Raw genomic sequence first — 16,819 nt, forward strand, 5'->3', positions numbered from 1 at the left:
CAGAAAGAGAAATTAAGGAATCAATTCCATTAACCACTGTGGCAAAAAGAATTAAATATAGAAGAAATAAACTTACCTAAGGAGACAAAAGAACTGTACACAGAAAATTATAAGAATGATGCTAAAGCTGAAACTCCAATACTTTGGCCACCTCATGCGAAGAGTTGACTCATGGGAAAAGACTCTGATGTTGGGAGGGATTGGGGGAAGGAGGAGAAGGGGACGACAGAGGATGAGATGGCTGGATGGCATCACTGACTCAATGGACATGAGTCTGAGTGAACTCTGGGAGTTGGTGATGGACAGGGAGGCCTGGCGTGCTGCTATTCATGGGGTCTCAAAGAGTTGGACATGACTGAGCGACTGAACTGAACTGAATGAAAGAAATCAAAGATGACATAAAGAGATGGATAGTCCATGTTCCTGGGTAGGAAGAATCAATATTGTAAAAATGACTATACTACCAAACGCAATCTACAGATTCAGTGCTATCCCTATCAAATTACAAATGGCATTTTTAACAAAACTAGAACAAAAAAATTCACAATTCATATGGAAACACAAAAGACCCCGAATAGCCAAAGCAGTCTTGAGAAAGAAGAATGGAGCAGGAAGAATCAAGCTTCCTGACTTTAGGTTATATTACAAACTACAGTCATCAAGACAGTTTGGTACTGGCACAAAAACAGAAATATAGACCAATGGGACAAGACAGAAAGCCCAGAAATAAACCCATGCACCAATGGGTACCTTATTTTTGACAAAGGAGGTAAGAATATACAATGGGGCAAAGACAGCTTCTTCAACAAATGGTGCTGGGAAAACTGGACAGCTATATGTAAAAGAATGAAATTAGAACACTTCCTAACACCATACACAAAGAAAAACTCAAAATGGATTAAAGACCTAAATGTAAGACCGGAAACTATAAAACTCTTAGTGGAAAATATAGGCAGAACACTTGATGACATAAATCAAAGCAAGATCCTCTATGACCCACCTCCTAGAGTTCTGGAAATAAAAACAAAAGTAAACAAGTGGGACCTGATTAAACTTAAAAGCTTTTACACAGCAAAGGAAACTATAAGCAAGGTGAAAAGACAACCCTCAGAATGGGAGAAAATAATAGCAAATGAAACAACTGACAAAAGATTAATTTCCAAAATATATAAGCAACTCATACAACTCAATGCCTCTTCATCTTTAAAGCCAGCAATGGCTGGTTGAGATCTGCTTATGCTGTATAACTTTGACACTCCTTTTCTGAGGTCAGTTCTCATTCTCTCTTCCTCTTAAAAGAAAGAAGAGTGTTAGTTGCTCAGTTGTAACTGACTCTTTGCAACCCCATGGACTGTAGCCCACCAGACTCCTCTGTCCATGGGATTTCCCAGGCAAGAATTCTGGAGTGAGTTGCTATTTCCCTCTCTGGGAGATTTCCTGACCCAGGGATGGAACCCAGGTCTCCTTCATTGCAGGCAGACTCTTTGCTGTCTGAGCCACCAAGGAAGGCCCATTTAATTTCTCAAATACTTGTTTTTATATTGTGCTTTCTTGGGTAATTCAGGATAATCAGTCATCTCAAAATATTTAGTGTAAGCACTTCTGCAGAGCCTTCTTTACCATTTAAACTAACATGTTCACAGTTCCCAAGATTCAGATATTGACTGCTTTAGGGGACCATTATTCTGCCTATACAAAGTGGAAAACAACCTCCAAGATTATGTCAAATGCAGTTATATTATGTGAAAAATGCTAGATTGGGAGGGGAATCTGGGAACATTTGTTTTGCCTTGTCGCTAACAACTAGAATGACTTTAAGCAGTCCCCTTCATGTCTCTGGGTCTCAGACTCCTCCTCCTTTCCTTCTTATATTAACTCAAGAAATATTTTAAAATATTTCCTTTATACAAGGTGCTATTGTAGGTTCTGTAAAATGGAGCTTTTTCTTACTCCAACAGAATAAGAAATAAAATAATTAAAATATCTAGTAAGATACCTGGCATATAGTGAGAATTTAATAAATGACAACCATTATTATTAATAACACTGTGGATTGAAATAGAGAACTAATATATTTAAATTGCAATTATGTCTTCAAAAGTTGAGTCCAAGAGATCAAATATCAGTCACCTAGTGTTTTGTAATGCTTACACAAATGTGTATGTGCTGGGTGTTGGCAATTCAAAGATGAGTAAAGCCTGCTTCCTGCTCCTGAAGAGGATGTATGAACCCGAATAGTACTATACAAGGTAGAGGGCCATCAATTCTGTGATGAAAGCTCAGAGTAGAGGTCCTAGAAACATAGATATGGAATTAAAGAAACACCTTCTTTGACTGATACTGAGCTAATTCTCAGAGGTGTAATTCTTGTCTTTACAGAATCAGGAAAGACCATTCAAACAGGGGGCTCCACAGTCTCCTTGTCTTTTGTGCTCTTGCCATTACCAAGTCTCATCTTCGTTGGCTTCCCTCTTACCACCATGTTCCTGAGTGTGGATTTACACTTTTGTGCTTTTCCCCTCTCGGTAGGTCTGTGATCAGGGAGGTCACTCTGCCCTTTGATACTAAGTTCCAGTTGACTATGGCTCTTACTTTTTTGTTCCCTGGGAAGTCTAGTTCTCTCCCCATGAGCTATTTTCTTTGTAGTGTCTCTGGCTTCAAACTCTTCTCATCTAAACTCTATATTATTTTTGTTTCATATTACACAGTGGTCTTTCTCCTCTTCTCTGTGACACACTCTGTGTGAATTTGTTTTTGTTCTTTTTCCATGGGTTTTCTTCACACTGTAAGACTTTTGTGTATGAAAGGGTAAAGAGACTTTAGTCTGTAGCAATGCAAACAAATCTAAATGAACTATTACTTATTTCTGATTTTGAGTCCTTTGGCACATCTAGCATATGGATTTTCATTGACTCACTTCACAAGGTCCAGTTGCTGTTTGTGTTGTTCTGCTTTCTCTTCTATGCTTTTTACTACCACTTACATTTCTGTTTGTTTCTAAGGCAGAGAAGATGAGCAATTCTCAATATTATTTTTCAGCTCTTCCTCTCAAGATGTATTCTTCTTTGGGCAAGCTTTACAGAATAATTTCCTAATTACAAATACAGATTCTCTTCTTAAAAGAAAGCTGGTATTAGCCACTTATTCATCACTATTAACTCAAATATCACCTCTTTTGGTAAGTCTTCTTGTATCTTCTTAGGCAATTTATATTTTGTTCCACTTTGTGCCCATAGCTTATAGCACGTTTTACACCATAATTATTTTCTTTTGTTTTTGTCTTTCTCATTTAACTTGTGAGCAATGCTAGGGAGGAAGCAAATCTTATTTTTTGTAAAACCAATATGTTATTTATGTCAACTGATGATTATTAATGAATGCAAGCCTGCAGGATCAAAGCAGTACGTTGAAACAATTAGACCACAGAATTGGCCTGATTGGTTTCAGATTTGATGGATCATAAATTAAGTTTAATTCAACAAGTGCTTGTTGAGCACATGCTATATATTAGAAATTGTGAGACCTGCCCTCAAACATCTTAAATGTATTAATAGTAGATTATAAATAAAATAGTAGGTTATGTAGTATATCTATAACCTAATTAGTAGGTTATACATAAAATGGTAAAATGTGGTTTACTTGAATTGTGAGAATTGGGGAAAAGTGTTATTGAACTGTTGGCAGTTGAGATGGGTTTGACAAATGGATGTAGTTTTTAATAGGTGTTGAGAGGAGAGGAGAGAGAAGGTATTCCAAATTGCATGGGGAATATAATAGATTGTATGGGGGTAAAAAAGTTGTTAAATTTGGAGTAATGGAGTCCATAGAAGGTAAAACTGAAATCTGGGCTTTTAGCCATATTTTCAGGGTGAGGAATTTTATTTCACTTAATAATAAAGAGTCACTGAAGAGTTTCATGCTAAATGACATAACATTATTTTTATTTTAGGAAATTAGAATCTGATTCACATGAAGGGATATGCTGTTGGAAAAAGAATATTGAACCTGAGAGGTGGCATACCTGAGTCCTTGAGCTAACTATTTTATTCATTAGTTGATTTGCCTTAGATTGGTCACTTGATCTTTCTCAATTAAGATTTCTTCATGAACAAGGGGAGAAATAATCTCTGAATTCCTCAAATATTTCTGTCAGCACTGAATGAGAAGTGGTGAAAAGATTTAATAATCAAATAACAATCAAATAATAATCAGATTATTTTTAAAGATGGGAACAGGGTTACAAGTTCAGAGCACAGGTCCTCAACCTCTGGGATCTAATGCCTGATGATCTGAGGTGGAGCTGATATAACAATAATAGAGATCAAGTGCACAATAAATGTAATGCACTTGCTGCTGCTGCTAAGTCACTTCAGTCGTGTCTGACTCTGTGCGACCCCAGAGATGGCAGCCCACCAGGCTCCTCCGTCCCTGGGATTCTCCAGGCAAGAACACTGAAGTGGGTTGCCATTTCCTTCTCCAATGCATGAAAGTGAAAAGTGAAAGTGAAGTTGCTCAGTCATGTCTGACTCTTCACAACCCCATGGACTGCAGCCCACCAGGCTCCTCCGTCCATGGGATTTTCCAGGCAAGAGTACTGGAGTGGGGTGCCATTGCTTTCTCCGGTAATGCACTTGAATCATCCCCAAACCATCCCTCCTCTCCTCGGTCCGTGGAAAAATTGACTTCTGTGAAATTGGTCCCTAGTGCCAAATAGGTTGGGATCTCTGGTTTTGAGAATATAATCACTGTTGAGGTGGTAAAGAAATATAGAGTATCAACTGAAGTGAAAGTGAAGGAAATGGAAGCAAACAATTTAAAAATAATAAGTAACACCTTCAGCGTACTTACTAAAAGATGTTCTTCTAAGCACTTTCTATAGATTGACCCAGCAATAGGTAGGAAATATTATTATCTTTACAACAAGGTTAAAAATCTTGCTTAAGTTTATTCCATTGAAAACGGCTGAGGTTTGAACCCAGGCAGGTTGACTCCAGAACTTCTGTTTTCAGTGTTAAAATACTAACTTTCAACGTTGTAGAGGAAGGTTTGGTTAACGTAGAGTTTTTGTATTAGTTTTGCTGCTAACACTTGTGTGGTAGGAAGATAATGAATAATGATTCAGTGTTTAGGTCTGGAATCAGACAGTTTGGGTTTACATTCTAGCTTGACTCATTTTCTTAGCTCTCTGGTCCTTGTTTTTTTCCACCTATAAAGTGGAGATTCATTTAATACTTCTAGGGTTGTGAAGGCTTTCTTACCTCTCCTTACTATTATTTGGAACTCTGCATTCAAATGGATATACCTTTCCTTTTCTCCTTTGCCTTTAGCTGCTCTTTTTTTCTCAGCTGTTTGTAAGCCCTCCTCACACAACCATTTTGCCTTTTTGCATTTCTTTTTCTTGGAGATGGTCTTGATCAACATCTCTTCAGTGATCAATGCAAAGATATAGAGGAAAACAATAGAATGGGAAAGACTAGAGATCTCTTCAAGAAAATTAGAGATATCAAGGGAACATTTCATGCAAAGATGGGCACAATAAAGGACAAAAATGGTATGGACCTAACAGAAGCAGAAGATATTAAGAAGAGGTGGCAAGAATACACAGAAGAACTGTACAAAAAAGATCTTCATGACCCAGATCATGGTGTGATCACTCACCTAGAGCTAGACATCTGGAATGTGAAGTCAAGTGGGCCTTAGGAAGCATCACTACTAACAAAGCTAGTGGAGGTGATGGAATTCCAGTTGAACTTTTCAAATCCTGAAAGATGATGCTGTGAAAGTGCTGCACTCAATATGTCAGCAAATTGGAAAAACTCAGCAGTGGCCACAGGACTGGAAAAGGTCAGTTTTCATTCCAATCCCAAAGAAGGGCAATACCAAAGAATGTTCGGACTGCCGCACAATTGTACTCAACTCACACACTAGCAAAGTAGTGCTCAAAATTCTCCAAGCTAGCCTTCAACAGTACGTTAACTGAGAACTTCCAGATGTTCAAGCTGGATTTAGAAAATGCAGAGGAACCAGAGATCAAATTGCCAAAATCTGCTGGATCATCGAAAAAGCAAGCGAGTTCCAGAAAAACATCTATTTATGCTTTATTGACTATGCCAAAGCCTTTGACTGTGTGGATCACAGTCTGGAAAATTCTGAAAGAGATGGGAATACCAGATCACCTGACCTGCCTCCTGAGAAATCTGTATGCAGGTCAAGAAGCAACAGTTAGAATTGGACATGGAACAGCAGACTGGTTCCAAATTGGGAAAGGAGTACATCAAGGCTGTATATTGTCACCCTGGTTATTTATATGCAGAGTACATCATGCGAATATGCAGAGTACATCATGAGAAATGCTGGGCTGGGTTGAAGCATAAGCTGGAATCAAGATTGCTGGGAGAAATATCAATAACCTCAGATATGCAGATGATACCACCCTTATGGCAGAAAGTAAAGAAAAACTAAAGAGCCTCTTGATGAAAATGAAAGAGGAGAATGAAAAATTTAGCTTAAAACTCAACATTTGGAAAACTAATATCATGACATCCAGCCCCATCATTTCATGGTAAATAGTTGGGGAAACAAGGGAAACAGTGAGAGACTTTATTTTGGGGGGCTTGAAAATCATTGCAGATGGTACTGCAGTCGTGAAATTAAAAGACGCCTACTCCTTGGAAGAAAAGCTATGGTCAACCTAGACAGCATATTAAAAAGCAGAGACATTATTTTGCCAACAAAGTTCCATCCAGTCAAAGCTATGGTTTTTCCAGTAGTCATGTATGGATGTGAGAGTTGTACTATGAAGAAAGCTGAGTGTCAAAGAATTGATGCTTTTGAACTGTGGTATTGGAGAAGACTCTTGAGAGTCCCTTGGACTGCAAGGAGATCAAACCAGTCAATTCTAAAGGAAATTAGCCCTGAATATTCATTGGAAGGACTGATGGTGAAGCTGAAACTCCAATACTTTGGCCCCCTGATGCAAAAAACCGACTCATCTGAAAATACCTGATGCTGGGAAAGAATAAAGGAAGGAGGAGAAGGGGACGGCAGAGGATGAGATGGTTGGATGGCATCACCAACTAAATGAACATGAGTTTGAGCAAGCTCTGGGAGTAGGTGATGGACAGGGAAGCCTGGTGTGCTGAAATCCATGGGGTCACAAAGAGTCGGAGACGATTGAGTGACTGAACTGACATGAACTGAGGGTTGTGAAAATGAGTACAAATAATCTGGTGAAGCACTCAGAGTCAATTTTAGCAATAATTATTTTTTATTCTGAACTTGTTTTTCAAAAGCATCACTCCACTCAGAATTTTGCTCCCTGATATGACTTTTGGTGTCTTTGTGTATTCCAATTTCACAGCATCCTTAGCCCCAGAGTTTCATTGAGAGCTGAGTTGTTTAGTACAAACCCTATGCTGCTTTTGAAGCTCTGTTGTCTTTGATTTATTGTGTGACTTTCAGTTGTGCACTCAATCTTTGTGAGTTTCAGCTGACCCGTCTAGGAAGCATTGCTTACTTTTCCACAGAAAACTCAGTTTGATGAAATGGAGTCTTTGATTCCAAATAAGAGGGAATGACAGATAGATTGGTCTCTCTCATTTATGGTTTCTGGAGGAGGACATGGCTACCCACTCCAGTATTCTTGCCTGGAAAATCCCATGGACAGAGGAGCCTGGTGGGCTAGTCAAAGAGTCAGACATGACTGAAGCAACTTAGCATTTAGAGTGTCAGGCGTATAGGAGAAAAGATATTGGTTATGGGGGAAATGAACACTGGATATGGTTATCAGCTTTGAAAAGTAAAGAGAGGCTTCTTGGCTTTGTGCTTACTCTGTGACCCTGTGACTTGATATCTCTGGTATCTTGATATCTCTGACCCTCGGTTTCCTTTTTTTTTTTTAAATCATAAGACTAGTTATAGCCTCAGTAGGTTATTGTGAGGATTAAATGAGATTAAGGATATTGGGTTATAACTACAAAACAGAGTAGATACTTAATAAATGCTATTATTGATTTCCATGCATCAATTAAAAAAAAGATGCATAACATGAGAGTTGTGAGTTAAGTTTTATTTAGGGCAAAATAAGGACTGAAGCCTGGGAGACAGTGCCTCAGATAGCTCTGAGAAACTGTTCCAAAGTAGTAGTGGGGGAAATCCAATATAAATGATTTTGGTGAAGGAGGCATTCAGTGCAACCAAGCACTTATTTTACAAAAGGTTTTCTGCTAAGCATGAGAGACAGATGTCACCATGGAAGGATTTAAAGCTTTTCTAGATATGTGGAGACGGAAGGATTGGGATCATGAAATCAGTTCCCCCAAATACCTGTCTAAAGACCTGTTCCACCAGTTTCCCTGGAGCACAGAGTGCCTCATTCTCCACCCTGAACTCCTTTCAGGGCATATTGAAGGTCAGCAGTTGTAGTAGCACAGGATTCAGTGTCTGCAGAGGCAGATGGCAAATGCCGTGGCCAAGTGCCAATTTATAGCTGACACATGTCAGGCTCTTGAATGAGGAAGAATCATCGTGTTCCTGACTCCAAAAGCCATAACTTTGTCCACTGAAATGGGAGACAAATTTGCGAGTCCTTCCTGGTCAAAGGTACCTAGAATCTAGAATCTCTAAGCCCATTCATCTTAATTTCAATTAAGAAAAATTTATCCTGCAGAGATGGCTGCTAGATGGCATTTATTCTTTCCTTCCTGATTTCTTTCAGGGCTCACCATCTCACCTTCGGTGGTGGTGGTTACAATTGCTGGCGACTGTGATGTCCTTTGTCTATGGATGTGGGAAATAAATATTCTATCACATCATGGGTCTCCTGATATGATACAATAGTTCACAGAACTGCCTAGGAAGTGTTCTTACTTCAAAAGGTTTAACCTGAATCTAATCAAATCTGTATACCTAACTTCTGTTTACATGAAGTTTAGAGGATAGAGGACCAAAATATATGATATTATAAGGAAACAGTCCAGAACCTGGGACATTCTATAAGACACTGGTCTGCACTCTTTGAAAAGTCATTGTCATAAGAAAAGGCAGAGAGAATATTTTAGATTAAAAAAGATCACAGGTTACCAATTAAATGCAAGATATAGACTGAAACTGGGTCCTCAGGTGGAAAATAAAGTAAAATAGGAATAAAATACATTTTGGGACAATTGGTGAAATTTGAATAATTAACAAATTGAATATTGAAAAAAAATGCTTGACATCGCACCTTTCCAGGCCCCTCCCATCCCTCATTTTCCCCACTTTCCTCACTTCTGCCCATATTTTGAATCAGTCATGTAGTTGGTTTGTGATGGGAACAGGGCATCAGTAGCTCGTGAAGATTCTGCAGGTGATTTTAATGAGAACCACAGCCTTAAAATAACTCTTACACCTGTGCACCAGGAGACACAAGTTAGTTTAGAGCAGTGGTGCTTGTAACATCACAGAATGGAAACCACCCACATGGCCATCAACAGCAGAATGGATAAATTGTGTTGTTTATAACAAAAGAATATGATTGTTTCAATGGGTATGAATACCTCATAGTCAAATTTGTGGTCTCATCAAGTTGAATTCCCAGTTTCCATTTTAATCTACCCTCTTTTCCCCCAGCTTTACTTGTATGTTATAATAAAGACATTACTAGACATTGCCTTAGGATCTGTCTTTATCCTTAGTTTATGCATATTTCATTCACTGGTTATCAACTTCTCTAGGGTGAATTTTGCTATTCTGCCGAGATATACAATTGCCAGATTTCTAGTTTGTGGTTTTTGGAGAATGGGAGCTGTCTGGCTTCTTTAAAAGTCATTTGCAGTAGTCTGCCTGGAATTTAAAATTTTATGTCTTATTCCATCAGTCCGTGTGATATTACCCCATCTGATTTTAGCTAACTGAGCTAATGCATAATTAGCGTTCCTCTCCACTCATACCTTTGCCTCTCTAATGAATTGGGAATTATGTTTTCACAGTGTGTACAGGAAAGGAGGACGTGTCTGGAATGACTTTCTGAGCTGGTATTTTCTCTCTTGGCCATAAACTTCCACTTTGCTCTTTTGGTTACTATTTAATTTTTTTTTAAATAGCTGATGGAAGTATTATTATTTAATAAACTTAACCAGGTTTGTTGTTTCTCATAAACTCAAGCTCCTGGCATTATGACCTTTGCTATTAACTTAATTAACTGGGCCTCTCCTAGTGAAAGTAACTGTTTTATTTCATACTGTTGAGATGTGTTAATGACTCATCAGCAGGGTATTAATATTCATTTTCATCCAACAAGGACTGAAGATACACCTTTCACAGTTTATTAATTTTAAGGTTCTCTGAATTAAAATCATCTGTGAAGGGTTAGAAGCCTCTTAAAAATTGTAATGTACTTATTTGGTTTATGGTAATTAGAGCCTATGTTTGTTTTGACAAGGGAGATATATTAGTTCATGAAGGGATGTTGGTGTGTGATCAAGGTAAACACCTTTGCAAACTTCCAAGAAAATTCCAGAAGCTGTTACTAATTATAAATCTAAGATTCAAGTCCACTTACCTCTGTGGGAAAGGGATCTACGGTAAGAACCTTTGGATTTCATTTTTAAAAATCACAGATGATAATTTTGTGGCCTAAAAGAGCATTAAATTTAGAAACTGTGAAGTTTTCATTTTCCTTAAGATTTTTTTCAGAGCACAGTGCCAAAACCATTCCATTAATGGATGTTTCAGTTAGTTTTTACTTTGTGATTAAATCACTCTTGAGGCTTCCCTGGTGGCTCAGTGGTAAAGAATCCACCTGCCAGTGCAGGAGATGCAGGTTCAATCCCTGGCTCAGGCAGATCCCCTGGAGATGGAAATGGCAACCCACTCCAGTATTCTTGCCTGGGAAATCTCATGGACAGAGGAGCTTGGTGGTCTACAGTCCATGGGGTTGCAAAAGAGTCAAACACAACCTAGTGACTAACCAACAACAAAACCACCTTGACATTTAGTGGCTTAGAATGACAATCCTCTCTTTCCTTCACAGTTCTGTGTCTGGCAGTTTGGTTGGGCTGAGATGGATGGTTCTTTTGCTGGTTTCAAATGGAACTCACTCACATGTCATGGGTCAGTTACCAGGTTGGCTTGGGACCAGTTGGTCTAGGAGAGATCTCAGGAGGGGTTTGTCTCTGCTCCATGTTCTCTCACATGGTCCAGGAGTCTAGCTTGGGCTTCTTTTCATGGTGGTGATCATAAGGGACACAAGGGCATCAAGAGAGAGCCAGCTTGGGGACACATGTACTTTACACGTCTTCTCCTGCATCTTGTATTTGGTGTTGTCTTATTGCCTTTAAAGCAAGTCCTACAGCCAAGTTCAGAATGTGTGTGTGTGTATGTGTATGCACACATGCATACACAAGAGGAAGGTACCAAGTGCAAGAATACAGTCAAGTGTGAACAGATTAGTGCCACCACTACTAAAATCCTCCAGAGTGAGGTAGAAGAAAGATTTGTCTAACTTAACTGTCAATCAACATTTTCCAAGTGGACTCTAAGGAATATTGGTTCAGGGAATATGTACACATGGTATTGAAAGAGGAGTTTGGGAGTTAAATAAGTTTAGGTAATTTTGGATTAAGCAAAATGAAAGAGATTTCCTTATTTCAAGACTTTTAATAGCTATTGATATCCTAAGGTTCATTGTGAATCCTTCTAAGAGTAGGTACAGAATTTCCCAAACTTTAGTTGACTATAGAGCTTTCTATTTCCCCCTCACCTGCCATTGGTGTCCTTTCAAGATATGTGTTCTTTGAAATATATTAAAATACCTTGGTGTATTTTTTTTAACTTATTTCCCTAGTATTAAAATGGAAGAGAGCAAATTTTGCTATTCTCTGGAATAAAGCTAAACAAAATAGGATTGCTGAAGAACCAGTGGTTTTGTGATGTCTGGGTGCATTCTCCATTGGTGTCTCAGTAATCCATTTGCATGCAATTTTACTGTTATTAGATTTTGAATACAGAGAATTTTCCTATAGTTTGAATATTTATTCTAACACTTTTTTCCTGATATCAACTAGGAGTAAAGGTCAGGTGTAAATAATCTCCATATTTAATGTTTGGGAGGAAATACCAGTATGTTTTGCATCATTTAGTCAAGTATATAGACAGTTTATCCCATAGTAATAAAACAGGGAGAAAAGTATGGATGTTGAGGTCTCCATATAAATCTTGGGCTATTACCTCTCCAGTTGTATGACTCTCAACTGCTTTGAGATTCAGTTTTCTTGGATTATAAAATGACTATGACAGTATTTAACTTTCTGAGGATTCAGTGAGATAGTATGCATACATTTTTATCACAATCCGTGGAATATAGCAGATACTTAATACATGGTAGAGATTGCTTTTACAGAAGGAATCTTGTTTTTAGAGGCAACCATGCCCCACAGCATATGGGGATCTTATGCCAGATCAGGGGTTGAATCTGTGTTCCCTGCAGTGGAAGTATGGAGTTTTAACCAATGAACTGCAAGGGAAGTCCCAAGGAATCTTGTTTTTGAGGAAGGGATGGCAAAAGCTTGGGACCTTATTATGGATTGGGGTCCAACCTAAAGCTCTGATTTTTCAGGGTTATGACTGAGAATTTCTCTTTCTAGACCTCAGACAGGCCAAAGCTTGCTCTCACCCCAGGGCTTTTGGAATTTGTGCACTTTCTGCCTGAGATGATGCTTTTTCAAAGACCTGTATCATTTTGAGAGTTGGATCTTTAGCCCTTTTCTAATGCTGACTAAAACAGCTCTTTCCTTCACTTAAAGGCAATGGCAACCCACTCCAGTACTCTTGCCTGGAAAATCCCATGGACGGAGGAGCCTGGTAGGCTGCAGTCCATGGGGTCGCTAGGAGTCAGACACGACTGAGCGACTTCACTTTCACTTTTCACTTTCATGCATTGGAGAAGGAAATGGCAACCCACTCCAGTGTTTTGCCTGGAGAATCCCAGGGATGGAGGAGCCTGGTGGACTGCCGTCTATGATGCACAGAGTTGGACACAACTGAAGTGACTTAGCAGCAGAAGCAGCAGTCTGAATCCCTGTGAATTCAGCTGTGAATCCCTGTGAATACATAGCTGCTTTATCTTATAAAACTTAGCATATTCTGATATTGAGGCAGGAGGTAGATGGCATATCCCCCACTCCAGGGTAAAGCAGTTCGAGATTCATTTACTATGGACTGAAACTCTAAGATGAGAACAGCAGGACAGTTAAGGGATGAGGCTGGGCCTTCCCAGACCACATATTTCTCATTCTTGAAGTCAGGAGACCTCCATGACTACACGTGCACAGAAAGGCTCCTTGGAGGTCAAAGGGGAGTGATGCTAAAAAAACCCATAGGCTTTTGTGGTAGAATCCATGTTTGCTGAGAGATGCATGCACATACATGGAAAGATCCTGAGATATACCAGATATGGATTGTGAACCAGGCAAATCAAAAAAAATTGGCCAAAGGACAACCAGAAGAAATGCCCCATAAAAGTAATTCAAATTGCCACAAGGGTGCGACTCAGGGACTCTCCCTCTGAGTCTGCCTGTGTGTCTATCCATACGTACTGTACTCTTTTTCCTCTTAATAAACATTTGCTTCACTACTTTCCATCTTTGTGGAAATTATTTTCTGCAAAGCCGAAGGGCCAGGGCCCTTGTCCCTGACTGCTGGTCTTGTGGCTAGGATCTGGTTCTTTTACCACTGCAACCTGACCTTAATCTCTGGCTGGAAACCTAAGCCCCACTCCAAGCTGTTGCAGGCTGAAGTCACCCAAGATCAATATGAACCTATGCATTGGTTTATTTGTTTGCCCCTGTCCTGCTGGAGATTAACCTCCATGAGAGCAGAGACCTCATATACCCAGTGCCTAGAAGGTGGTCTGGTCCAGAGCAGCAGCTCAAAAACTACCTGTAATTGGACATGGAATAAGAAACCAGACAGAAATCTCATCTCTTGGATTTGGCACTGAAGGTGTCACAAGGGGCAGCCCTGGAGTTCAGTTCTCCTCCCTGTGGCTTTGGATTTTAATGCTAGAAGCTTGACCACACTCAGCCTCTGCAGCTGAGGGAGACAAGATCTTTGATACACATCACTTTTCTCTGAGTGTCAGCTCAGGACCTGGAGCAGGTAGAGACCTCCAGGTAGAGGTGGAATGTGAAGACAGCAGAGATGGGGGGAGACAAAATGGAGGAATTTCCTCCATCCCCCCAAGCAGACTGGGCTGTTTCATGGTTCCAGTACTTTTGTTCAGGGAAGCAAACTTCCTTGCAGGGTGGAGCAAGCACTTGCTTACCTTTTAAGGGTCAGCTCAAACATAAAGGAGCCTTTCCTGATTTTCCCTCCCATAGACAGAGTTAGCTGCTCTCTTCCTCTGTGTCCCACCATGTTCTTCTGCACATGCTTCCCTGACCTATAATACCTTTTGCACCCTGGTGTGTATACAGCTACAGAGGACAGAAACTGTCTGGACAGCATCCATTTCCCTTTTGTTTGGTAAGAGAGCTTTTATTTTTTGATTCCTCTTAGTTCATGTGATTTAAGTGACCTGACCACTCTCCCTGCTTGGTGAGGAGTGGGTCTACTGGCAATGCCATCTTCTTGACCAAAGTGAATGATTCAGAAAAAGATGCATATCACAAGCCCAATGAGTCAAGTTCAGTACTTTTGGTGGAATTATTGGAAAAGGGACTCTCCCTTTCCATGGGTTTTGCAAGACTAGTTGGACATAAGGCTAGAGAGGCTGAAGGTGATTGTGCCACCAGAGTGTAGAAACTGACAGTAACATAAATTAAAATGGAAGAAAACAGAGTTTTTGATGGCGAGAGACAAAATTCTATTGGTTGTTTAAATATCTGAATCCAGAAGTGCCTCAAGCCATTGGAAGATCCATTTCTTTTTGTTTGCTCATTTAGGTCATTTTGGGTGAAATTAGCCCCTTTTGTAGGCAGTGTCCTGGCTAGTGCAATACTTTTTTCCCCCCAGTCATCAAAACTGAAGCTCCTTAAGACCTGGGATGGTCTCTTTATCATCTTGGCATCTGGTTCTCTGCTCAGTGTCTGTATCCTGTCTCGGCTTGAGTGATTTAATGAATTAGTGAATAAGCTTTGGCTGTGTGGATCACAATAAACTGTGGAAAATTCTGAAGGAGATGAGAATACCAGACCACCTGATCTGCCTCTTGAGAAACCTATATGCAGACCAGGAAGCAACAGTTAGAACTGGCCATGAAACAAAGGACTGGTTCCAAATAGGAAAAGGAGTACGTCAAGGCTGTATATTGTCACCCCGCTTATTTAACTTATATGCAGAGTACATAATGCGAAATGCTGGGCTGGAGGAAGCACAAGCTGGAATCAAGATTGCTGGGAGAAATATAAATAACCTCAGATATAAAGATGACACCACCCTTATGGCAGAAAGTGAAGAACTACTAAAGAGTCTCTTGATGAAAGTAAAAGAGGAGAGTGAAAAAATTGGCTTAAAGCTCAACATTCAGAAAACTAAGATCATGGCATCTGGTCCGATCACTTCATAGCAAATAGATGGGGAAACAGTGGAAACAGTGGCTGACTTTATTTTTCTGGGCTCCAAAAATCACTGCAGATGGTGACTGCAGCCATGAAATTAAAAGACACTCCTTGGAAGGAAAGTTATGACCAACCTAGATAGCATATTCAAAAGCAGAGACATTACTTTGCCAACAAAGGTCCGTCTAGTCAAGGCTATGGTTTTGCCACTGGTCATGTATGGATGTGAGAATTGGACTGTAAAGGAAGTTGAGTGCCGAAGAGTTGATGCTTTTGAACTGTGGTTTTGGAGAAGACTCGTGAGAGTTCCTTGGACAGCTAGGAGGTCCAACCAGTTTATTCTAAAGGATATCAGTCCTGGGTGTTCATTGGAGGGACCGATGCTGAAGCTGAAACTCCAATATTTTGGCCACCTGATGCGAAGAGCTGACTCACTTGAAAAGACCCTGATGCTGGGAAAGATTTAGGGCAGGAGGGGAAGGGGATGACAGAGGATGAGATGGTTGGATGGCATCACTGACTCAGTGGGCATGGGTCTGGGTGGACTCTGGGAGTTGGTGATGGACAGGGAGGCCTGGTGTGCTGCAGTTCATGGGGTCACAAAGTGTTAGACATGACTGAGCAACAGAACTGAACTGAATGAGCTTGGTAGGCAAGTGGGCACATCCTTAATGGCAAACTCAGGATTTGGGATTTTTGTTATTTTTGGTTTTCTCAAATAATTTCCTGTGTCCTGATCCCATGTCATCAGCTGAACTTTTTTTTTTCTTGCTTTTTCAGAATGGCCGTTAGCTTATTTCACTGTCATTTAATTCTCTCTCTTAATGCTGAGGTTCAGGGAAAACAAATTCGCTTTAGTTGAGGGTTCTTATTATGAGGATTTACATTATTTCTTCTTTCTTACAAACAGTATATTTCAGAAACTGGTGATTAACATGATGGGAAGGAGTGTACATGCTATATGAGTCATTATGTTAGACCCAACATGTTTAATGGTCTGTTATGCTGAGCAGAGAGCAGGAAGGAGCCTGCTGGGGGGAAGGGCAAGCCAAAAAGCTCAGAGGCTTATTTTGTTTTTGAAACTAACTTACAAGCAGAGAACCATCACCATTTTCTGAGCTGCACATGGAACAGCAACTCTGAAGACTTTCCTTTCTTTCTTTGACCAATGAATGTGGAATGTGAGTTGAGTCTTGTTGTTGAGGCAATGTTCTGAAATAATATGGTGAGAGTAGTGATGGTCAACTCTGTGACCAGATAAATTCAGTGATGCATTGACATCT

This window comes from Bison bison, unplaced genomic scaffold (genome assembly GCF_000754665.1).
Source record: "Bison bison bison isolate TAMUID 2011002044 unplaced genomic scaffold, Bison_UMD1.0 scf7180017864464, whole genome shotgun sequence".
NCBI classification, from domain to species: domain Eukaryota; kingdom Metazoa; phylum Chordata; class Mammalia; order Artiodactyla; family Bovidae; genus Bison; species Bison bison.